At 49.1% G+C, this 22163-nt stretch overlaps 1 pseudogene; it reads left to right on the forward strand.

The window, feature by feature from the left end:
* Positions 1-15140, forward strand: part of LOC147119741 (uncharacterized) — a 17377-nt pseudogene extending 2237 nt beyond the window's left edge.
* The last annotated feature ends 7023 nt before the right edge of the window (positions 15141-22163 follow it).

Here is a 22163-nt window from a genome sequence, read left to right on the forward strand (position 1 = left end):
ACACCCTCTCTCTCTCTCTCCCCCACGATTTCCCGAGGCTCTCTCCCCCCCCCCGCGATTTCCCGAGGCTCTCCCCCCCGCGATTTCCCGAGGCTCTCCCCCCCCGCGATTTCCCGAGGCTCTCCCCCCCGCGATTTCCCGAGGCTCTCTCCCCCCCGCGATTTCCCGAGGCTCTCCCCCCGCGATTTCCCGAGGCTCTCCCCCCCCCGCGATTTCCCGAAGCTCTCCCCCCCGCGATTTCCCGAGGCCCTCCCCCCCCCGCGATTTCCCGAGGCTCTCCCCCCCGCGATTTCCCGAGGGTCTCCCCCCCGCGATTTCCCGAGGCTCTCCCCCCCCCCGCGATTTCCCGAGGCCCTCCCCCCCCCGCGATTTCCCGAGGCTCTCCCCCCACGCGATTTCCCGAGGCCCTCCCCACCCCCCGCGATTTCCCGAGGCTCTCCCCCCCCCGCGATTTCCCGAAGCTCTCCCCCCCGCGATTTCCCGAGGCTCTCCCCCCCCCCGCGATTTCCCGAGGCCCTCCCCGCCCCCCCCCGCGATTTCCCAAGGCTCTCCCCCCCGCGATTTCCCGAGGCTCTCCCCTCCGCGATTTCCCGAGGCTCTCCCCCCCGCGATTTCCCGAGGCTCTCTCCCCCGCCGCCCCCCGCGATTTCCCGAGGCTCTCTCCCCCCCGCCCCCCGCGATTTCCCGAGGCTCTCTCCCCCCCGCGATTTCCCGAGGCTCTCCCCCCCGCGATTTCCCGAGGCTCTCCCCCCCGCGATTTCCCGAGGCTCTCCCCCCCGCGATTTCCCGAGGCTCTCCCCCCCCCGCGATTTCCCGAGGCCCTCCCCACCCCCCCGCGATTTCCCGAGGCTCTCCCCCCCCGCGACTTCCCGAGGCCCTCCCCGCACCCCCCGCGATTTCCCGAAGCTCTCTCCCCCGCGATTTCCCGAGGCTCTCCCCCCCCCGCGATTTCCCGAGGCTCTCCCCCCCCCCGCGATTTCCCGAGGCCCTCCCCCCCCCGCGATTTCCCGAGGCTCTCCCCCCCGCGATTTCCCGAGGCTCTCCCCCGGCGATTTCCCGAGGCTCTCCCCCCCCGCGATTTCCCGAGGCTCTCCCCCCCGCGATTTCCCGAGGCTCTCTCCGCCCCCCGCGATTTCCCGAGGCTCTCTCCCCCCCCCCGCGATTTCCCGAGGCTCTCTCCCCCCGCGATTTCCCGAGGCTCTCCCCCCCGCGATTTCCGGATGCTCTCCCCCCCGCGGTTTCCCGAGGCTCTCTCCCCCCCCGCCCCCCGCGATTTCCCGAGGCTCTCTCCCACCGCGATTTCCCAAGGCTCTCCACCGCCCCGCGATTTCCCGAGGCTCTCCCCCCCCGCGATTTCCCGAGGCTCTCCCCCCCCGCGATTTCCCGAGGATCTCTCACCCGCGATTTCCCGAGGCTCTCCCCCCCCCGCGGTCTCACGAGGCTGTGCGCTGGCGTCACGGGGGCCGTGCGCATGCGTGCCGGCGTCAAGGCGGCTGCGCAACGGCCGTGCGCATGCGTGGTTGCCGTTTAAAAAGAAGCCAGAGCGGGCTCTCGCGGGCGGGCGGCGCATGCGCGGTCAGTGCCAGCGGCGCGAGGCGGCCCTCGGGGAGTAGGCAGGGAAACCCCGCGGGCTGGCGGCCGTTAGAGCGGCTCACTTCGGGCCCCGACACCGTCAAACCTGAGAGGGGGAAGTAGAGAGAGACAGAGAGGGAAGAGGAGAAGGAGAGAGAGGGAAGAGGAGAAGGAGAGAGAGGGAAGAGGAGAAGGAGAGAGAGAGAGGGAAGAGAGAGAGATAGAGAAATTTTTGGAGCTTCAGGCCTGCCTGCAGCGGGCCTGGAGACCAGCACCGAGTCCCCCCTGCGCGAGGGTGAGGAGGAGTGAGGGGGGGTTGCTAAACACAATATAAAACTGAAATAAATTGTTAATTAATTCCCTAACACATAATTCAAATATTTACCTTAGTTCCCTAACACACAGAAAGTGTGGGGGAAAAAATTGTGGAAAATGAAGATGGCGGCCACTCACCTCGGTTCAGAAGGATAAGGCCCGCCCACACACGCACCGATTGGTCGACCGGTCAGGTCACCGAAGCGTGGGATTGGTCAATGGTCGAGTCACTCGACACTCAACTGTAGGAAGACCTCGACGTCACACGGTCGCTAATGAGATGCTAATGAGCGGAACGCTGAACGTTTTTGGGATACCGCGGGCGGGATTTTTGTCCGGCCGAAACGTAAATAGGCCGATGACCGGTCCGGAATCGCAAGCTTTCTTTTGAGGCGACGCGCGCGTCGGTACGCTCTGTAACTTCCAAACGCATCGAGACCAGGTGGACAGACAGACAGACAGACAGACAGACAGACAGACAGACAGAAGAGCCGCTTTATATATATAGATATGCTATAGAAGACTTTAGGATTGCCTTTTATGTTAGCTGCCAGTCCATTCTCATACTCTCTCTTTGTCCCTCTTATTTCCTTTATCACTTCCCCTTTGAACATTCTACATTCAGCCTGGTTCTCACTTGTATACTCAACCTGACATCTGTCATACTCCCCCTTTTTCTGCTTCATCTTACTCACTATGGCTTTCATCATCCAAGGAGCTCTGGCTTTGGTTGTCCTACCTTTTCCTCTCATGTGAATGTACCTTGACTGTACCCGAACCATCTCCTCTTGAATGGCAGCCCTCTGTCCCTGCATGCTCTTTAAAACTGTACCATTAAGTGTATATTGCCTCTCCCTGTTCCTTCTGGCAAAATGCATCATCTCACACTTCTCTGTATTAAATTCCTTCTGCCACTTGTCTGCCCATTTTGCCAGTCTTTCTATGCCCTGTTGCAGTCGATTGGTATCATCCTCACTGTTTGCCAGACCCCCAAGTTTGGTGTCATTGGCAAATTTAGAAATTCTACTCTGTATTCCAATATCCAGGTCATTTTTACATATATAAATATATCAAAAAAAGCAGTGGCCCCAGCACTGACCCTTGGGGAACTACCATCTTCCCGTCTGAAAAACAGCCATTCGCCACAACCCGCTGTTTTCTGTCCTTAAGCCAATTCCTTATCCAAGCTGGCACTGATCCACCTATTTCATGAGCCTCCATTTTGTTAACCAGCCTTCTATGTGGTACTTTGTCAAACGCCTTCCTAAAGTCCATGTAGACAACATCCATTGCATTCCCTTCATCAATCCTCCCTGTAACTTCATCAAAAAATGCCATTCGATTAGTCAAACACGATCTACCTTTTACAAATCTGTGTTGGCTCTCCTTAATGAGCTTAAACCTCTCCAAGTGCCCGTTATATCCAGGAATATTTAGGACCCAATCTTGCCCTTTTTTGAGCCAGGTCTCCGTTATCGCCACAACACCATATTTCCATGTGGCTACCTGCGCCTGCAGCTCACCAACCTTATTTACCATGCTTCGTGCGTTTACACACATGCAGTGTAAACCTATCTTAGACCTTCTTGTATTCTCTCTTAGTCTGATCCCATCTATTACCTTACTCTGTCTTACTATAATGCTATCTGTCTCTCCCAATCCTTTGTTTCTCCTTTCTAATGCTACATCCTGGTGCCCATCCCCCGTCAAATTAATTTAAACCCTCCCCAACAGCACTAACTTCTCAACTCTCCAGCCAGGAGGGAAATAACCTCTCAATCCCCCCTCAGAATCTTATGTTTCAATGAGATCACCTCTCATTCTTCTAAATTCCAGAGAGTATAGGCCCAATCTACTCAATCTCTCCTCATAGGACAAGCTTCTCATCCCAGGGATTAGTCTAGTGAACCTTCGTTGCACGACCTCTAAGGCATGTATGTCCTTCCTCAGATATGGTGTGGAGATGCCGGTGTTGGACTGGGGTGGACAAATGTAAGAAGTCACACAACACCAGGTTATAGTCCAACAGTCAGGTGATGAAGGAGCAGCGCTCCGAAAGCTTCTGATTTCAAATAAAATTGTTGGACTATAACCTGTTGTTGTTTGACTTCTTACATTCTTCCTCAGATAAGGAGACAAAAGCTCCAGGTGTGGTCTCACCAAGGCCCTGTACAATTGTAGCAAGACTTCCTCACTCTTGTACTCCAGCCCCCTTACAATAAAGACCAACATGCCATTTGCCTTCCTAATTACTTGCTGTACTTTCATGCTAACTTTCTGTGTTTCCTGTACGAGGAGACCTAAATCTCTCTGAACTCCAACATTTAATAGTTTCTCACCGTATATAAAATATTCTGTTTTTCTACAGTTCCGACCAAAGTGAATAACCTCACGTTTCCCCACATTATGCTGCATCTGCCACCTTATTGCCCACTCACTGAACATGTCGATATCCCTTTGCAGGCTCTTTGTGTCCTCCTCACAGATTACTGTCCCACCTAGCTTTGTATCATCAGCAAACCTGGAGACTTAAAATGCCGACACAAGCACAGCGGCTGAATGGTTTTCTGTGCAGTAAGATTCTATAATTCGAAGGTTTAGTCTGACTTCCTTGTTTTTGTACTCAGTGGCCCTGTGTATAAAACTGAGCATCCCATAAGCTTTCTTAACAGCCTTATCAACTTGCCTTGCCACCTTCACAGCTTTGTGAATATTCTAACTTGTGCTGTACCTGCCCTGGAAGTGTTTGATGGGACAGTGCAGAGGGAGTTTTACTCTGTATCTAACCTGTGCTGTAGCTGCCCTGGGAGTATTTGATGGGACAGTGTAGAGGGAGCTTTACTCTGTATCTAACCCGTGCTGCTCCTGCCCTGGGAGTGTTTGATGGGACAGTGTAGAGGGATTTTACTCTGTATCTAACCTGTGCTGTACCTGTCCTGGGAGTGTTTGATGGGACAGTGTAGACGGAGCTTCACTCTGTATCCTATGCTATACCTGACCTGGGAGTGTTTGATGGGACAGTGTAGCGGGAGCTTCACTCTGTATCTAACCCGTACTGTACCTGCCCTGTGAGTGTTTGATTGGACAGTGTAGAAGGAGCTTTACTCTGTATCTAACCCGTGCTGTACCTGCCCTGGGAGTATTTGATGGGACAGTGTAGAGGCAGCTTTACTCTGTATCTAACCCGTGCTGTACCTACCCTGGGAGTGTTTGATGGGACAGTGTAGAGGGAGCTTTTCTCTGTATCTGACCTGTGCTGCAGCTGCCCTGGCAGTGTTTGATGGGACAGTGTAGAGGGAGCTTTACTCTGTATCTAACCCGTGCTGTTCCTGCCCTGTGAGTGTTTGATGGGACAGTGTAGAGGGAGATTTACTCTGTATCTAACCCGTGCTGTTCCTGCCCTGGGAGTGTTTGATGGGACAGTGTAGAGGGAGCTTCACTCTGTATCTAACCTGTGCTGTACCTGCCATTTTGTACTCTACACCCCTATTTATAAAAACTAAGATCCCATGTGCTTTTTAAACACTTTGCTTGTCCCTCCCACTTTTAAACGTTTGTGTATCTGAACCGCTTGTTGGTTTTAGAGATATTAACAGAACATGGCTAAAATACATTAACATAAATTGCTGATATGTGTATTATGGGAGAGAGAAGTTTAGTCTGAGTTAGAAACTCAAACAGGCGGTTCACTGCAGAGAGGTCGCCATGTCAACACATAAGACATTCCGTTCCACTGAATCCACTGGGAAATTCTGCTCGAGTGAAACTCTAATCAGATCAGGGGAAAGAACCGGGTTTGTCTGTTACTAACCACAATATAAGATTAAACCAGAGTGAGTAATAGAATAGATTAGATTATAATGTGTGATATTTATACCTTTAACTGTGAAACTATAATAAATAACATAATTAACAGCAGGCAGGGCAGTTTAGGGATAATGAGAAAATTACTGAAGAAGAGTAACTGCTGGGAACCAGGGAAAGTGTCCATGTAAATCACAGATTAGAGAAGTTCCAGCTGTCTTTCCCTCGCTTCCTGCCAAAACCCAGCAGAGAAGACAAAGAAGAGTCAGGTGCCAGAGATGGATCACGACAGGGTATAAAAGTGAGGGGATCCTGATGTAAGGGGGCAGTCGGGACTGGAGACACTGGAGATCAAGCTCAGGGTGCCCGAGGTTCCATCCAGTGGGCTGACCTCGTGTAAGTTACTGTGGACACGTGGGACTTGCAAGTTTACTCTGATTGATGGATCAATGTAAGGTACGGGAGAGGACAGAGAATCTGCTCATCTTATATTTCTAATAAGGTATTAAAGTTGTTGACACTGGCCTCTCGAACCTGCTAATTAATAAGACAAAGCATCAGCTAGAATCTTATACCTCTTTACTGTTCTGTTCCTCTACTCCTTTTAAACTTTTACCATTTAATGTAGATTTCCTACTTTTTTCTTCCTCCCAGAATGCATCACCTCATAATTCTCTGCATTAAATTTCAGCTGACATCAACCGGCCCCATTTACTAACCTGTGTATTCACACTGAAGTCACTTACAGTCCTCTTCACAGTTGGCCAGGGTCCCTATTTTGGTCTCATCTGGAGATTCTGATCTTGTGCCCCACATACCCAAGCCCAGATCATGTCTCTATATTGAGAAGGGCAGTGCTCCCAACACTGACCCTGGGGGACACCACTGTGTACATCCCTCCAGTCTGAAGAACATCCATTAACCACTACTCTCTGTTTTCTGCCCTTTACCCACCTTCCTATCCACGCTGCCCCATTCCCTTTAATACCGTCAGCCTTAATTTGATCAACAAGTCTCCTGTCCGGCACCTTATCAAACACCTTCTGACAATCCATCTACACAACATCCACTGCATTTCCTTTCTCACTACATTGTGTTATTCTTGAAATAATCCCTGCTGTCTGTCCTGAGTGAATCCATTTCACTGCCATATGTTGAAATGTTTGCTCCACTCCACAGGGTTCCATCTGTGGTGTGGAGCAAACAACAGAAAGTCCACAAAGCAGCCCCACGGCAAACTCCAGGACAGGAAGTGAGTCAGGGAGCGTCAGTAAATGGAGGAGAAATGGAGACTGGTCAGGGAGCATCTGTAAATGGAGGAGAAATGGTGACCGGTCAGGGAGTGTCTATAAATGGAGGAGAAATGGAGTCTGTTCAGGGAGCATCTGTAAATGAAGGAGAACTGGAGACTGGTCAGGGAGTGTCTGTAATTGGAGGAGAAATGTGGACTGGTCAGGGAGCGTCTGTAAATGGAGGAGAAAGGGAGACTGGTCAGGGAGCGTCTGTAAATGGAGGAGAAATGGAGACTGGTCAGGGAGCATCTGTAAATGTAGGAGCAATGGTGACTGGTCAGGGAGCGTCTGTAAATTAAGGAGCAATGGTGACTGGTCAGGGAGCGTCTGTAAATGAAGGAGAAATGGAGACAGGTCAGGGAGTGTCTGTAAATGGAGGAGAAAGGGAGAATGGTCAGGGAGCTTCTGTAAATGAAGGAGGAATGGTGACTGGTCAGGGAGCGTCTGTAAATGTAGGAGAACTGGAGACTAGTCAGGGAGCGTCTGTAAATGAGGAGAAACGGAGGCTGGTCAGGGAGCGTCTGTAAATGAAGGAGAAAGGGAGACTGGTCAGGGAGCATCTATAAATGAGGAGAAATGGAGATTGGTCAGGGAGCGTCTGTAAATGGAGACTGCTCCGGGAGCCTCTGTAAATGAAGGAAAAATTAGGACTGGTCAGGGAGCGTCAGTAAAAGGAGGAGAAAGGGAGACTCGTCAGGGAGCATCTGTAAATGGAGGAGAAATGGAGACTCGTCAGGGAGCGTCTGTGAATGAAGGAGGAATGGTGACTGATCAAGGAGCGTCTGTAAATGGAGGACAAAGGGAGACTGGTCAGGGAGCGTCTGTAAATGTAGGAGAAATGGTGACAGGTCAAGGAGTGTCTGTAAATGTAGGAGAAACGGTGACTGGTCAGGGAGTGTCTGTAAATGAAGGAGAAATTACTCAGGGGAAGAGAGGGGGGGGAACCAGTGAGTGTAGAACTGAAACCAGCCAGAGTCAGCACCTTCAGGGGAGCAGAGGGAGGGGAACCAATGAATGTAGAACTGAACCCAGCCAGAGTCAGCACCTTCAGGGGAGGAGAGAGAGGGGAACCAGTGAATGTAGAACTGAATCCAGCCAGAGTCAGCACCTTCGGGGTTGGAGAGGGAGGGGAACCAGTGAGTGAGGAACTGAACCCAGCCAGAGTCAGCACCTTCAGGGGAGGAGAGGGAGGCGAACCAATGAGTGTAGATCTGAACCAAGCCAGAGTCAGCACCTTCAGGGGAGGAGAGGAAGGGGAACCAGTGAGTGTAGAACTGAACCCAGCCAGAGTCAGCACCTTCAGGGGATGAGAGGGAGGGGAACCAGTGAGTGTAGAACTGAACCCAGCCAGAGTCAGCACCTTCAGGGGAGGAGAGGGAGGGGAAACAGTGAGTGTGGAACTGGACCCAGCCAGAGTCAGCACCTTCAGGGGAGGAGAGGGAGGGGAACCAGTGAGTGTAGAACTGAACCAAGCCAGAGTCAACACCTTCAGGGGGGGAGAGGGAGGCGAACCAGTGAGTGTAGATCTGAACCAAGCCAGAGTCAGTACCTTCAGGAGAGGAGAGGGAGGCGAACCAGTGAGTGTAGATCTGAACCAAGCCAGAGTCAGCACCTTCAGGGGAGGAGAGGGAGGGGAACCAGTGAGTGTAGAACTGAACCAAGCCAGAGTCAACACCTTCAGGGGAGGAGAGGGAGGGGAACCAGTGAGTGTAGAACTGAACCCAGCCAGAGTCAGCACCTTCAGGGGAGGAGAGGGAGGGGAACCAGTGAGTGTAGAACTGAACCCAGCCAGAGTCAGCACCTTCAGGGGAGGAGAGGGAGGGGAACCAGTGAGTGTAGAACTGAACCCAGCCAGAGTCAACACCTTCAGGGGAGGAGAGGGAGGGGAAACAGTGAGTGTGGAACTGAACCCAGCCAGAGTCAGCACCTTCAGGGATGAAGATAACTGGGAGCAGAGGAAAATGTTTGGTGATGGTGCGATGGGTTTGGATTTTAGCACAAGGCGGAGGGAAAATGTATGGGAAGGGGATTTACTGCTTTGGGGATCTAGAGAGGAAAGAATGTTCCATAGGAACTAGAATTGTCTGTTCTGAATTTCTGTCCTGTACTTACAGTGATGAGTTTTGTAAACTCCTTTATAGGGTATTAGTAGGGGAGGATTTGAAGACAGGAAACTGAAACCAAACATCATGTCAGGAGTCAGTCGTTTTCTCGTGAATCAAGGGATACGTGGATAATGTGTGAAGGGCCGAATTTTCTTCTTTTTTCTTCATTAATGGGTGTGGTCTTTGCTGGCAAGGCCAGCAGTTATTGCCCATCCCTAATTGCCCTTGAGAAGGTGGTGGTGAGCCACCGCCTTTAACCGCAGTAGTACCTGTGGTGAATGTACTCCCACAGTGCTGTTTGGGAGGGATTTCCAGGATTTTGACCCAGCGACGATGAAGGATCGGTGATATACTTCTAAGTCAGGATGGTGTGTGACTTGAAGGGGAACTTGGACGTGGTGTTGTTCCCATGCGCCTGCTGCCGTTGTCCTTCTTGGTGGAAGAGGTCACGGGTTTGGGAGGTGCTGCCGGAGATGGGTAGATGGTACACACTGCAGCCACGGTACGCCGGTGGTGGAGGGAGTGAATGTTTAAGGTGGTCTTTGGGGTGCCATTCAAGCGGGCTGTTTTGTCCTGGATGGTGTTGAACTTCTTGAGTGCTGCTGGAGCTGCAAGTGGAGACTATTCCATCACACTCCTCACTTGTGCCTTGTAGATGGTAGAAAGGCTTTTGTGAGTGAGGAGGTGAGACACTCGCCGCAGAATACCTAGCCTTTGACATGCTCTTGTTGCCACAGTATTTATGTGGCTGGTCCAGTTAAGTTTCTGGTCAATGGTGACCCCCATGACGGTGGGGGATTTGGCGATGGTAATGCTGTTGAATTTGAGGAGGTGGTGGTTAGATTCTTGCTTGCTGGGAATGGTCATTGCCTGGTACTTGTGTGGCATGAATGTTACTTGCCACTTATCAGCCCAAGCCTGAATGTTGTCCAGGTCTTGCTGCATGCGGGCACAGACTGCTTCATTATCTGAGGAGTTGGGACTGGAACTGAAAACTGTGCAGTCATCAGCGAACATCCCCACTTCTGACCTTATGTTGGAGGGAAGGTCATTGGTGAAGCAGCTGAAGATGGTTGTGTCAAGGGCACTGCCCTGAGGAACTCCTGAAACAATGTCCTGGGACCTGGGTTTATAAATAGAGGAACAGAATATAAAAGCAAAGAGATCACGCTCGAACTTTATAAATCACTGTATAGGCCTCAGCTGGAGTATTGTGGACAATTCTGTTACCACACTTCAGGAAAGATGCAAGGGCCTTAGGAATGGTCCAGAGGAATTTACCAGGATGTTACCAGGGATGAGGAACCTCAGTTATGAGGAGAGTTTGGAAAAGTTAGGACTGTTCTCCTTGGGACAGAGAAGGTTAAGAGGTGACCTAATCGAGTTTTCAAGGTGCTGAGAGGTTTGATAGAATAGAAAGAGAAAAATTATTCCCTCTGGAAAGTGGATCAATAACTAAAGGTCATAGATGCAAAATCAGTGGCAAAAGATCTAGAGGGAGGATCTAGAGGGGAGAGGAGAGGGATTTTTCTCACTTAGCGAGTGGTCGGGATCTTGACTCCTCGAACTGAAAAGGTGGTGGAAGTTGATTCCATAAAGAATTTTAAACGAGAGTTGGACAGGAACTTGAGAACGAGGAACTTAGAGAGTTACAGACAAAAAACGGGAATGTGTGACTGAAAACAACGGCTCTTCCACAGGGCCGGTACAGCACGATGGGCCGAATGGCCTCCTTCTGTGCTGAGAGTTTCTCTGATTGTATGAATTCAGAGACCTTTCCCTTAGCCCTGATATGTGATCATCAGCTTGTTTTCACATTACATCACGCCATCAAAAGTTAACAACACCAGATAGGAGAAACTAATGAGAACCTAGAACTTCTGTAAAAATTCGTTTATGAGATGTGAGCATCTCTGGCAAGGCCAGCATTTATTGCCCATCCCTAATTGCCCTTGAGAAGGTGGTGGTGAGCCGCCTTCTTGAACTGCTGCAGTCTGTGTGTTGAAGGTACTCCCAAAGTGCTGTTAGGGAGGGAGTTCCAGGATTTTGACCCAGCGACGATGAAGGATCGGCGGGTGATATACTTCTAAGGCAGGATGGTGAGTGACTTGGAGGGGAATTTGGACGTGGTGTTGTTCGCATGCGCCTGCTGCCCTTGTCCTTCTTGGCGGAAGATGTCACGGGTTTGGGAGGTGCTGCCGGCGACAGTTAGATGGTATGCACTGCAGCCACGGTACGCCAGTGGTGGAGGGAGTGAATGTTTAAGGTGGTGGATGGGGTGCCATTCAAGTGGGCTGTTTTATCCTGGATGGTGTTGAGCTTCTTGAGTGTTGTTGGACCTGCCCTCATCCAGGCAAGTGGAGAGTATTCCATCACACTCCTGACTTGTGCCTTGTAGATGGTGGAAAGGCTTTTGTGAGTGAGGAGGTGAGACACCACAGAATACCTAGCCACTGACCTGCTCTTGTTGCCAAATTATTTATGTGGCTGGTCCAGTTAAGTTTCTGGTCAATGGTGACCCCCATGATGTTGATGCTGGGGGATTTGGCGATGGTAATGCCGTTGAATTTGAGGAGGCAGTGGTTAGATTCTCTCTTGCTGGAGATAGTCATTGCCTGGTACTTGTGTAGCACGAATGTTACTTGCCACTTATCAGCCCAAGCCTGAATGTTGTCCAGGTGTTGCTGCATGCGGGCACAGACTGCTTCATTATCTGAGGAGTTGGGAATGGAACTGAAAACTGTGCAGTCATCAGCGAACATCCCCACTTCTGACCTTATGTTGCAGGGAAGGTCATTGATGAAGCAGCTGAAGATGGTTGTGTCAAGGGCACTGTCTCGAGGAACTCCTGAAGCAATGTTCTGGGGCCTGGGTTAACAAATAAAGGAACAGAATATAAAAGCAAAGAGATCACGCTCGAACTTTATAAATCACTGGTTAGGCCTCAGCTGGAGTATTGTGGACAATTGGGGTTACCACACTTCAGGAAAGATGCAAGGGCCTTAGGAATGGTCCAGAGGAATTTACCAGGATGTTACCAGGGATGAGGGACCTCAGTTATGAGGAGAGGTTGGAAAAGTTAGGACTGTTCTCCTTGGAACAGAGAAGGTTAAGAGGTGACCTAATCGAGTTTTCAAGGTAATGAGAGGTTTGATAGAATAGAAAGAGAAAAATTATTCCCTCTGGAAAGTGGATCAATAACTAAAGGTCATAGATTCAAAATCATTGGCAGAAGATCTAGAGGGAGGATCTAGAGGGGAGAGGAGAAGGATTTTTCTCACTTAGCGAGTGGTCGGGATCTCAACTCCTCGAACTGAAAAGGTGGTGGAAGCTGATTCCATAAAGAATTTTAAAAGAGTGTTGGACAGGAACTTGAGAACGAGGAACTTAGAGTTACAGACAAAAAACGGGAATGTGGGACTGAAAACAACGGCTCTTTCACAGGGCCGGTACAGCACGATGGGCCGAATGGCCTCCTTCTGTGCTGAGAGTTTCTCTGATTGTATGAATTCAGAGACCTTTCCCTTAGCCCTGATATGTGGTCATCAGCTTGTTTTCACATTACATCACGCCATCAAAAGTTAACAACAACTCCAGATAGGAGAAACTAATGAGAACCTAGAACGTCTGTAAAAATTCGTTTATGAGTTGTGGGCATCCCTGGCAAGGCCAGCATTTATTGCCCATCCCTAATTGTCCTTGAGAAGGTGGTGGTGAGCCGCCTTCTTGAACCGCTGCAGTCCGTGTGGTGAAGGTACTCCCACAGTGCTGTTAGGGAGGGAGTTCCAGGATTTTGACCCAGCGACGATGAAGGATCAGTGATATACTTCTAAGGCAGGATGGTGTGTGACTTGGAGGGGAACTTGGAGGTGGTGGTGTTCCCAAGCATCTGCTGCCCTTGTCCTTCTAGGTGAAAGAGGTGGCGGGTTTGGGAGGTGCTGCTGAAGAATCCTTGGCGAGTTGCTGGTAACTCAGTTAATTCACTGAATTCCTCGCCGGTACGTGTTTTCCCATTGGGTGAATGAGATTGGTATCAGTCCCTGGTTCATTATCTTATTGCACATTTCACTCTTTTGTCCTTTCATTGTTATTCCACAAGTGAAACATTTAATTCTGAGTCTGTCTTTGATTCTGTGCCAGTCGGAGCTTCACTGGCTTGTTCTAAACTCTAATTAGAAAGATAATGTTGCTCACAGTTGTCCTGTCCTTACAATGATCTCACAGCTCTCTCGAGCTCTCTCACTGGGTGTTTCCAATTAACTTACCCAATTGAGCAGGTGGTGATGTCATGTTCGAAGCTGCTGGTGCTGGAAGGGTCAGTCTTAGTTCAAAGGTTCAGTGGTCCCTGGCAGGGAATTTCGGAGAGAAGTGAAAACAGTTGAAGATAATGTGCTATGTTTGGATTTCAGCACAGGAGGAGGGAGAGTGTGTGGGACTGGGATTTACAGCTTTGGGGGAACAAGAGAGGTAAGGATGTCCCATAGACGCGTAAGCTCAGAATAAGGGGTCGGCCATTTAGAATTGAGATGAGGAGAAATGTCTTCATTCAGAGGGTTGTGAATCTTTGGAATTCAATACCCCAGAGGGCTGTGGCTGCTCAGACCTTGAGTATATTCAAGACAGAGATTGTTAGATTTTAAGATACTAAGGGAATCAAAGGATATGGGGATAGTGCGGGAAGGTGGAGTTGAGGTAGAAGATCAGCCATGATCTTATTGAATGGCGGAGCAAGCTCGAAGAACCGTATGACCCACTCCTGCTCCTATTTTTTATGTTCTTAATTGTCTATTTTGAATTTCTGTCCTGTACTTACAGTGATGACTTTTGTAAACTCCTTTTACAGGGTATTAGAAGGGGAGGATTTGCAGACGGGAAACTCAAACCAAACATCATGTCAAGATCTGACAGAGACACTCGAATCATCAGGACCTGAATATCATCAGATTTTGAATATCGAAGGAAAAAACACCAATCACAGCGCGCAGAAACTAGACATGTGCTTGGTGAGTGGATGAGGCTTCAACCAATCATCTGGCCTGTCAAGACACAAATGCAGTCACTCCAGGGAGAAACCATGTAAATGTGGGGACTATGGGAAGGGATTTGGTTCCCCATCCCAGCTGGAAACTCATCGGCGCTGTCACACTGGGGAGAGGCCGTTCACCTGCTCCGTGTGTGGGAAGGGATTCACTCAGTCATCCCACCTGCTGAGACAACTGCGAGTTCATACTGGAGAGAAACCATTCAACTGAACTGAGTGTGGGAAGGGATTCACTCGGTCATTCCAGCTGCTGACACACCAGCGAGTTCACACTGGGGAGAGGGCGTTCACCTGCTCCGTGTGTGGGAAGGAATTTACTCAATCATCCAACCTGCTGTCACACCAGCACATTCATACTGGTGGGAGGACATTCACCTGCTCCATATGTGGGAAGGGATTCAATAATTCGTCTGGCCTGCAGAAGCACACGATAGTTCACACTGACAAGAGACCATTCGAGTGTTCTCACTGTGGCAAGAGGTTTAGGCACTCATTCCAACTGCAGACACACCAACGCAGTCACACAAAGGAGAGGCAGTTCACCTGCTCTGTGTGTGGCAAGGGATTCACTCAGTCCGCTAACCTGGTGGAACACCAGTGGGTTCACAGGGGAGAGAAACCAGTTAAATGTCCCGTGTGTGGTAAGGGATTCACTCATTCCTACCGCTTGATGGTGCATCAGTGAGTTCACACCGGGGAGAAGCCGTTCACCTGCTCTGAATGTGGGAAGGGATTCACTCATTCCTCCCACCTGCTGGAACACAAGCAATTTCACACCGGGGAGAGGGCATTCACCTGCTCTGTGTGTGGGAAGGGATCCACTCGGTCATCCCACCTGCTGAAACACCAGTGATTTCACAACTGACTGCAGGGGTTGGATTCTGATGTTATTGCTGCTGTTAATCATATCCTGGACTGAACCATGTTCATTCTGACAGTTGGGGTTTGTTTCTGCTGATGTTAATAACCCCTGTAACTGGGCTGGAGTTTAATATTCTGGATATATGTCAAATAAATCAGTTTGCTTTAAACACATTGTTGTGGATTTTTGTCGTTCCCACCTGAGTGTTTAGCATCACCTGGCTGGAGCTCAGAAAGGACAATCTGGGGGGAGGGTCGTACGGCGGGAACAGAACTACAGCCTGGACACAGTCCTTCAGGGCCACACTAAGAGGGGCAAATGGCACTTTGGTCTTTCTCGCCTCTCTTCACTGACAGCAATGTCCCTGTGCAGGTCAATCTTGAGGCCTGTAAGGAATGTGTCCCGGCCGCTCTCTCCCATGGGTCAGAGCTCCTAGGCACGGAACAGAAGGCTCCTTTACAACTATGTTTAGAGTCAGGAAGAACAATTGTGAATGCTGGAAATGTGCTGTCAAATCAGAGATTGGTGTCGAACTGCGATCTGATCCTGACTGAAAGTTAAACGGCAGGGTTCAGTTGCCAGTCTAAAAATGACTGGCAATCATTCCACGAAGATTTAATATGTGTGTGTGTGATAGTCCTGAGTCTCCCATTTTAAGGCAGGTGTTAGCTCATTTATAATAAACCGGTTTAAAATAAATTGGTTAAAGTCTACATTAAAATAGCAGAGGGAGGAGTTCGCAGGAGCCTGTTAACTGCTGGTACAATTATACAACAGACATTTGATCTCCAGATAAAGAAGGGCCTGCAGCATGTTTCCAGGAATTCCCTGTTTTATTGGTGTGTGCATGTTATACACCAGGATAACAAAAAATACACGACCCGTAACATCCACGGGGTTACTCCAGGATCACTCCCGCTGAGGAACTCCACCACTGACCCTGCAACAATCATCACACACTGGAGGTTTATATCAGGAGCTTCTGTGTGATGGTGAGGTGCTCAATGGACAATAAAGTGCAGAGACTGGTGGGTGGCTGCTCATTATCCTCGGTGTGATTTAATCCCCTTTCCCACTGAATACTGCGGACAGACAGGCTCACCTTGGGAATGGAATGGTCAGTGTGACATCACTTTCTAAACAAGAGCCCAAAAGACAATGGGTTATCAATAAATGTTAAACGCTCTGAAGTTACACTGTGAATACAGGAAATAAAATGCTGAAAAATAATTGGTGAAGATAATTTCTCTCTGTGAAGTTCACTCGCACACATTGGGGATGATGTATTTTGTTTACACACTCATACATATAACAAACACTTTGTGTGAGCGCTTTTCAGTTGTTCTGTTTAACCCGATAGGCAACACTTCTGTGGTCTTTAGGACCCGGCGGCAGCCCATCCGGTGGGGCCCGCTGGGTCAGGATATAAAGAGACCGCACGCTGTTCCTCCTCCCACTGCCTGGGGGAATGGGCCAGATATTTAAAGGTACAGGGACTCCCCTTTCTCTGCCTATTTATAGTTAAAGGGACAGGCAGGTTTATCTTGGAGTGTCGGCGGACTCCACTAACAGAGCTCCCATTAACAGTCGCTCCCTTCTGTCCTGTGCAGTGATTGTAAACCTGTCTGTTTCAGTGACTTGATCCTTTCTAAAATGTCTCACTGTTTTTGACGATCCATTTGACTTGCTTGGTTAATTTTGAAAGACTTCAGAATTTTGCAGTGTGACGAACGTTTCCTTTAAGTGTGGGATAGCATTTGTTTCAAAATATTCTGTTCTAACCACCCCGCTCCCAACCCCGCTTTAAAACACTCTGCACCACTGACTGGGAAGATCCTAAATTCAATCTTTGATCTGGGCTGTTAGTTGATCTCAACCAAGGCAGCAGTTCAGGGCCTATAATTAGCCTCACTAACACTGAGCTAAGTGTAAAATCAGCCAGTGCTCCTGCTCTTGATGGCGATCCAGTGACCTCAACTGGGAAGTGTGTGACTGTCAATTGAGGGCAGGATTGGACTTGGCTGTGATGCCTACCACAGTGGAAATCCTGCGGACACTCACTGAATCGGCTGATGGTGAGGCACTAGAGGTTAACTAATGTCTGTGGAATTGCACCCAGCCAGATTCAGAAACCTCTGGAGAGAAGGGGAGAAACAAAATCCCAGATGGTGTAATGCATGTTTTTAGACAGTAGGAATTGTTGTGTCTGTACCTTTCTACCTAGACAGAATTAGGACTCAGAACTCAGAGATTCAAACATGAAGTGCTTTATTCAAAAAGCAGGTTCTGGAGAGTACCGAACAAAGAGAGCTAAAGCTTAACCAAGAGAACAACCCCAACCATTTATCTGCTGTGACAGCGCCACCGCAGGTGGGAGGAGAACACCCAATACATAACATATTCCTCCCCTCTTAAATGAAAGGTCCACATTATTCCTCAACAGGTAAGTTACTTTCAATGAACTCAACTAACCAAGGGTAGAGGTAGACTGCCTCAAACCCTGACTTTACCCTGGGGTTTATTCTGCCCCAGTCTTGTGGGTAAGTCACTAAGCCTACAGATCCAAGCGTCTTGGAGGCCACCGCTCTCTGACAGGATACCGGCGGTCATCGCTGGCTTCCACAGCAGTAGGCATTGACACAGGCCTAAATAGAGAAGGTGCCTGTGTCAGTCGAAAGTCAGGAGTTTGCACAGGTGGAACAGTCTCTTTGACTTCCTGTGTTGGAGAAGAGCACTGTGGCAAAGGATGCTGGTTTGTGGTATCATCCGGAAACAGGTCAGGCCAACCAGCCGTTGGAGCCTTTGTGGCTGTCTCTGCTCCTAGCAACAGTTGATCTGTGTGTCTTCTCCAGACGATGTCCTCAGCAGTCTCAACTGTGTAAGACATAGGGCCCATCTGCACGATCACCATAGCAGGAACCCATTTCGGTCCAGTGTTGGAGTTTCCAGCTAGGACGTGCTCTGCAGGATGAAACCATCTCTCCTTGGCTCTTTTCTCTCTCCTTTCAACGTGAGCTTGTTGTTGACGATGGACAACCTGCTCTGTCCGTGGAGGTTTGAGTAAGTCAAAACTTGTCCACAACTGCCTCTTCATCATGAGCGAAGCAGGGGAAGTTTTGGTTGTGGCATGCGGCCCGTTCCTGTAGGACAACAGGAAGCTGTTCAGACGTTGGTGGATTGAGCCCTGACCTTGCGATGCCTTCAAGGCGTGCTTCAAAGTTTGCACGAACCTTTCTGCCAGGCCGTTAGTAGAGGGATGATAGGGTGCAGACCTGATGTGTTGGACACCATTCACATGCAGGAATGTTGCAAACTCCTGTGATACAAATTGTGGACCGTTTTCACTTACGAGTTGTTCCAGTGAGCCATAACGGCTGAACATCTCACCCAGTTTCTCAATTGTTTTCTCTGCCATGGTAGACCTCATCACAGCGACCTCCGGCCACTTGCTACGAGTGTCCACAACCACCATAAACATCTTCTCTTTGAAAGCACTGGCGAAGTCCACATGTACTCGCTGCCACACTTCTTCAGGCCAATCCCAGGGGTGTAGGGTTGCCAGCTGTGGAACATTTGACATGGGGAACATGTTTTGGCTTTCTCCTCAATATTTCCATCGAGACCTGGCCACCAGAAGTAGCTTCTTGCCATTTCCTTCATCCGAACCATCCCACTGTGGCCTGTATGAAGTTGTTGCAGTAAAGGTTCCCTCAGAGGTGGCGGAACGATGACACGGCATCCCCAAAGAAGACAACCTGCCTGCACGGAGAGCTCATTTCTTTTTGAAACGTAAGGTTTCAAACTAGGAGAATCTCCTATAGCTCTCCCTCGAATGACATTGTCCATTACCTCAGACAGGACTGGATCGTTGCGGGTGTACCTTCGCACCTGAACTGCAGTGACAGGTGCTCCCTCCACTTGTCTAAAGTAGAAGATGTCTACCTGACGAGGCTCTGGGGGAGTAACAGGCAAGGGCAGCCTCGAGTGACCGTCTGCTTTGCCGTGCAAGTCTGATTTGCAATATTTGATGTCGTATGTGTGTCCTGAATACAGTAAAGCCCACCTTTGCATCCTGCTTGCAGCAAGAGATGGAATTCCGGTGTGGGACCCGAAGATTGAAGTCAATGGTGTGAACCTTCTCCCAAACAGGTACTGATGAAATTTTCGAATTCCAAAAATGATTCCCAAGGCCTCGCGCTCAATCTGCGCATAGTTACTCTCGGCTTTGTTCAAGGTGCATGATGCGAAGACGATCGGTTTCTCTTCCCCAGAAGGCATGGTGTGGGATATGACTGCTCCCACACCATATGGTGATGCATCACATGCAAGCTGCACGGGTAGCTTTGGGTCGAAGTGTGTCAGGACCTCCAACTTCAGCAATGCTTTCTTTGCTTGGGCGAAAGCTTCGTTGCACAGTTCAGTCCATTTCCATGTTTTGCCTTGACATAGCAACTGATGTAATGGCTTCAGCAATGTTGCAAAGTCTGTAATAAACTTCCCATAGTAGTTAAGTAGACCCAGAAATGAACGTAACTGGCTCACATTCTGGGGTGCTGGGGCCTCCACGATTGCCTTGACCTTTGATGGCGCCTTATGCAGGCCAGTAGCGTCAATCACATGCCCCACGTACTCAACTGAAGACTGAAATAATTCACATTTGTCCTTTCGAACTCTGAGTCCGTACTCTTTCAGTCGTTATAGTGTTGCATCCAAGTTCAGAAGATGATTCTCCTCATTTGTCCCAGTGACAAGGATGTCATCCAGGTAGCACTGGACTCCTGGCAGTCCACTCAAGATCTGATCCATTGCCCTTTGGAATAGAGCAGGGGCCGACGTAATTCCAAATGGAAGGCGGCAGTACCTGTAGAGCCCCTTGTGTGTCACAATTGTCAGCAGCTCCTTTGATTTGTCATCGACATGCATTTGTAGATAAGCCTGGCATAAGTCTATTTTGCTGAACTTTTGCCCTCCGGCCAGGCCCGTAAAAGGATCACCAATGAGGGGAAGAGGGTACTGTTCCACAGACAGCACCAGGTTAATAGTCACTTTAAAATCCCCGCAGATTCGAACAGATCCATCCTTTTTCAGGACAGGAACAATGGGTGTGGCACATTTGCTCATGCTCACAGGCTCCAGGACTCCCTTCTCGACTAAGGCCTCCAAGTTAGCCTCAACTTTTGGCCTAATTGCATAGGGTACAGGTCGGGCTTTGTGAAACTTCGGCTTGCTGTCAGGTTTAGTGTCCAGTATCACACTGATCTTTTTCATGCTCCCAAGTTCACCATTGAAGAGTTCTGCATGTTTGTTTAAAACTGCAGTCAGACCTGACTCCCCTTTTGACATCATGCAGACTGCAGGCCAGTCCAGCGTGATTTTCTCTAGCCACGCACATCCCGGTAGAGATGGGTAATTTCCCTTTACCACATATAGTGGCAGTTTCGCCGTCTGTCCGTTCAATTTAACTGTCACCTCAATGGCGCCTCTCATGGCCACAGGTTCGCCGGTATACATCTTTAGCACAATGTTTGTTGGCTGAAGTGTAAGATGCTTTAGCATTTTGTTGTAGACAGTGTCTGAAACAAGGGGCACAGCCGTGCCTGTGTCCACCTCCATCCGCACTGATTGTCCCTCCACCAGTGGCGACACCCAGTAGCCATTTGGACCACCTGCAACCATCAGTATGTGCACCTCTTCCTCCTCAGAGGTATCGGTCCCCTCTGTTTTGCTTGTTCCATCATACTGCACAGAATGAACACTCTTTTTCTTCTTTTGTCCAAATACAGACATTTTGCTTTCATGCTTCCCAGCACTGTCTGTTCTTCTTTTACCTCTACAGGCACGTTCAATGTGACCTTTTTTGCCACAATTTCAGCATTCCAGCTCCGTACACCAGCAGCCATTAGTGTGATGGCCCGTTTTCCCACAACGGTAACATGTGCCGTTCCACGCACTTTTAGGCTCAGATGACACCTTGTGAACTCTCCCTGTTGAACTCAACTGGTGAGCCTCCTTTTCCGCCATCTCCATGGAGACACTAACTTCAATGGCCTTTTCAAGAGTAAGGTTGTCCTCAGTAAGAAGGCGCTTCTGTGTGGCTGCACTTAGCAGACCACACACAAGTCTGTCTCTAATGGTGTCATTCAGCACCTCCTTGAACTTGCAGTGTTCAGACAACCTTTTTAAAGCAGCAATAAACATCGTCACTGATTCCCCCTCCTCTTGATTCCGTTTGTGAAATCTAAATCTCTCAGCAATAACCAGAGGTTTTGGTGAAAAATCTGCTCCAAGAATTTCCACTAGTTGTTTATATGTTTTAGTTCCTGGCTTATCTGGCTGTACAAGGCTGCAAAGTAAATTGACTGTCTTTGCCCCCATTATACTCAAAAAGGTAGGCACGACCTTTTCGTTTGCCACCGCATTCGCCAAAACAAAATAGTCTAAACGTTCCGTATAAGCGCTCCATTGCTCCACATTTTCATCAAAATCACCGATGTTTCCTAATATAGTAGCCATCTCACATTTCAAATTTTAATTTCTGTTTACTCACTGCACCCGTAACGTTAATGTGATGCTGCAATCTCTGTTCCGAGTGTTTTTAGTCAAAAACAAGAAAGTTCCCACAACACAGATTCATCCGATCCTCGTCGCCACTTTGTTGTGTCTGTACCTTTCTACCTAGACTGAATTAGGACTCAGAACTCAGAGAGAGTATTTGCAGCATTTTCTGTTGTTATTTCAAACATGAAGTGCTTTATTCAAAAAGAAGGTTATGGAGAATACCGAACAAAGAGAGCTAAAGCTTAACCAAGAAAACAACCCCAACATTTATCTGCTGTGACAGCGCCACCGCAGGTGGGAGGAGAACACCCAATACATAACAGGAATGGATTCAGTTGCCCATCTGCAGTGGAAACTCATGGATACAGTCACACCAGAGAGAGACTGTTCACCAGCCGAGTGTGGAAAGAGATTCACTCGCTCATCTCACCTATTAGCTCACGAACATGTTCGTAATGGGGAGAATCTGTTCACTGCTCTGTATGTGCAAAGAGATTCAATCGATCATCCCATTTACTGACACACCAGCACAGTCACAGAAATGGTTTAGATACTTCACGTGTCCCAACTGTTGATACTCCAGAGTGTCCACATTGAGAACAGTTGCTGTAAAT

The sequence above is a fragment of the Somniosus microcephalus genome, chromosome 4, assembly GCF_052327205.1.
Source record: "Somniosus microcephalus isolate GS21.2 chromosome 4, FLI_Smic_1.0, whole genome shotgun sequence".
Taxonomy (NCBI): domain Eukaryota; kingdom Metazoa; phylum Chordata; class Chondrichthyes; order Squaliformes; family Somniosidae; genus Somniosus; species Somniosus microcephalus.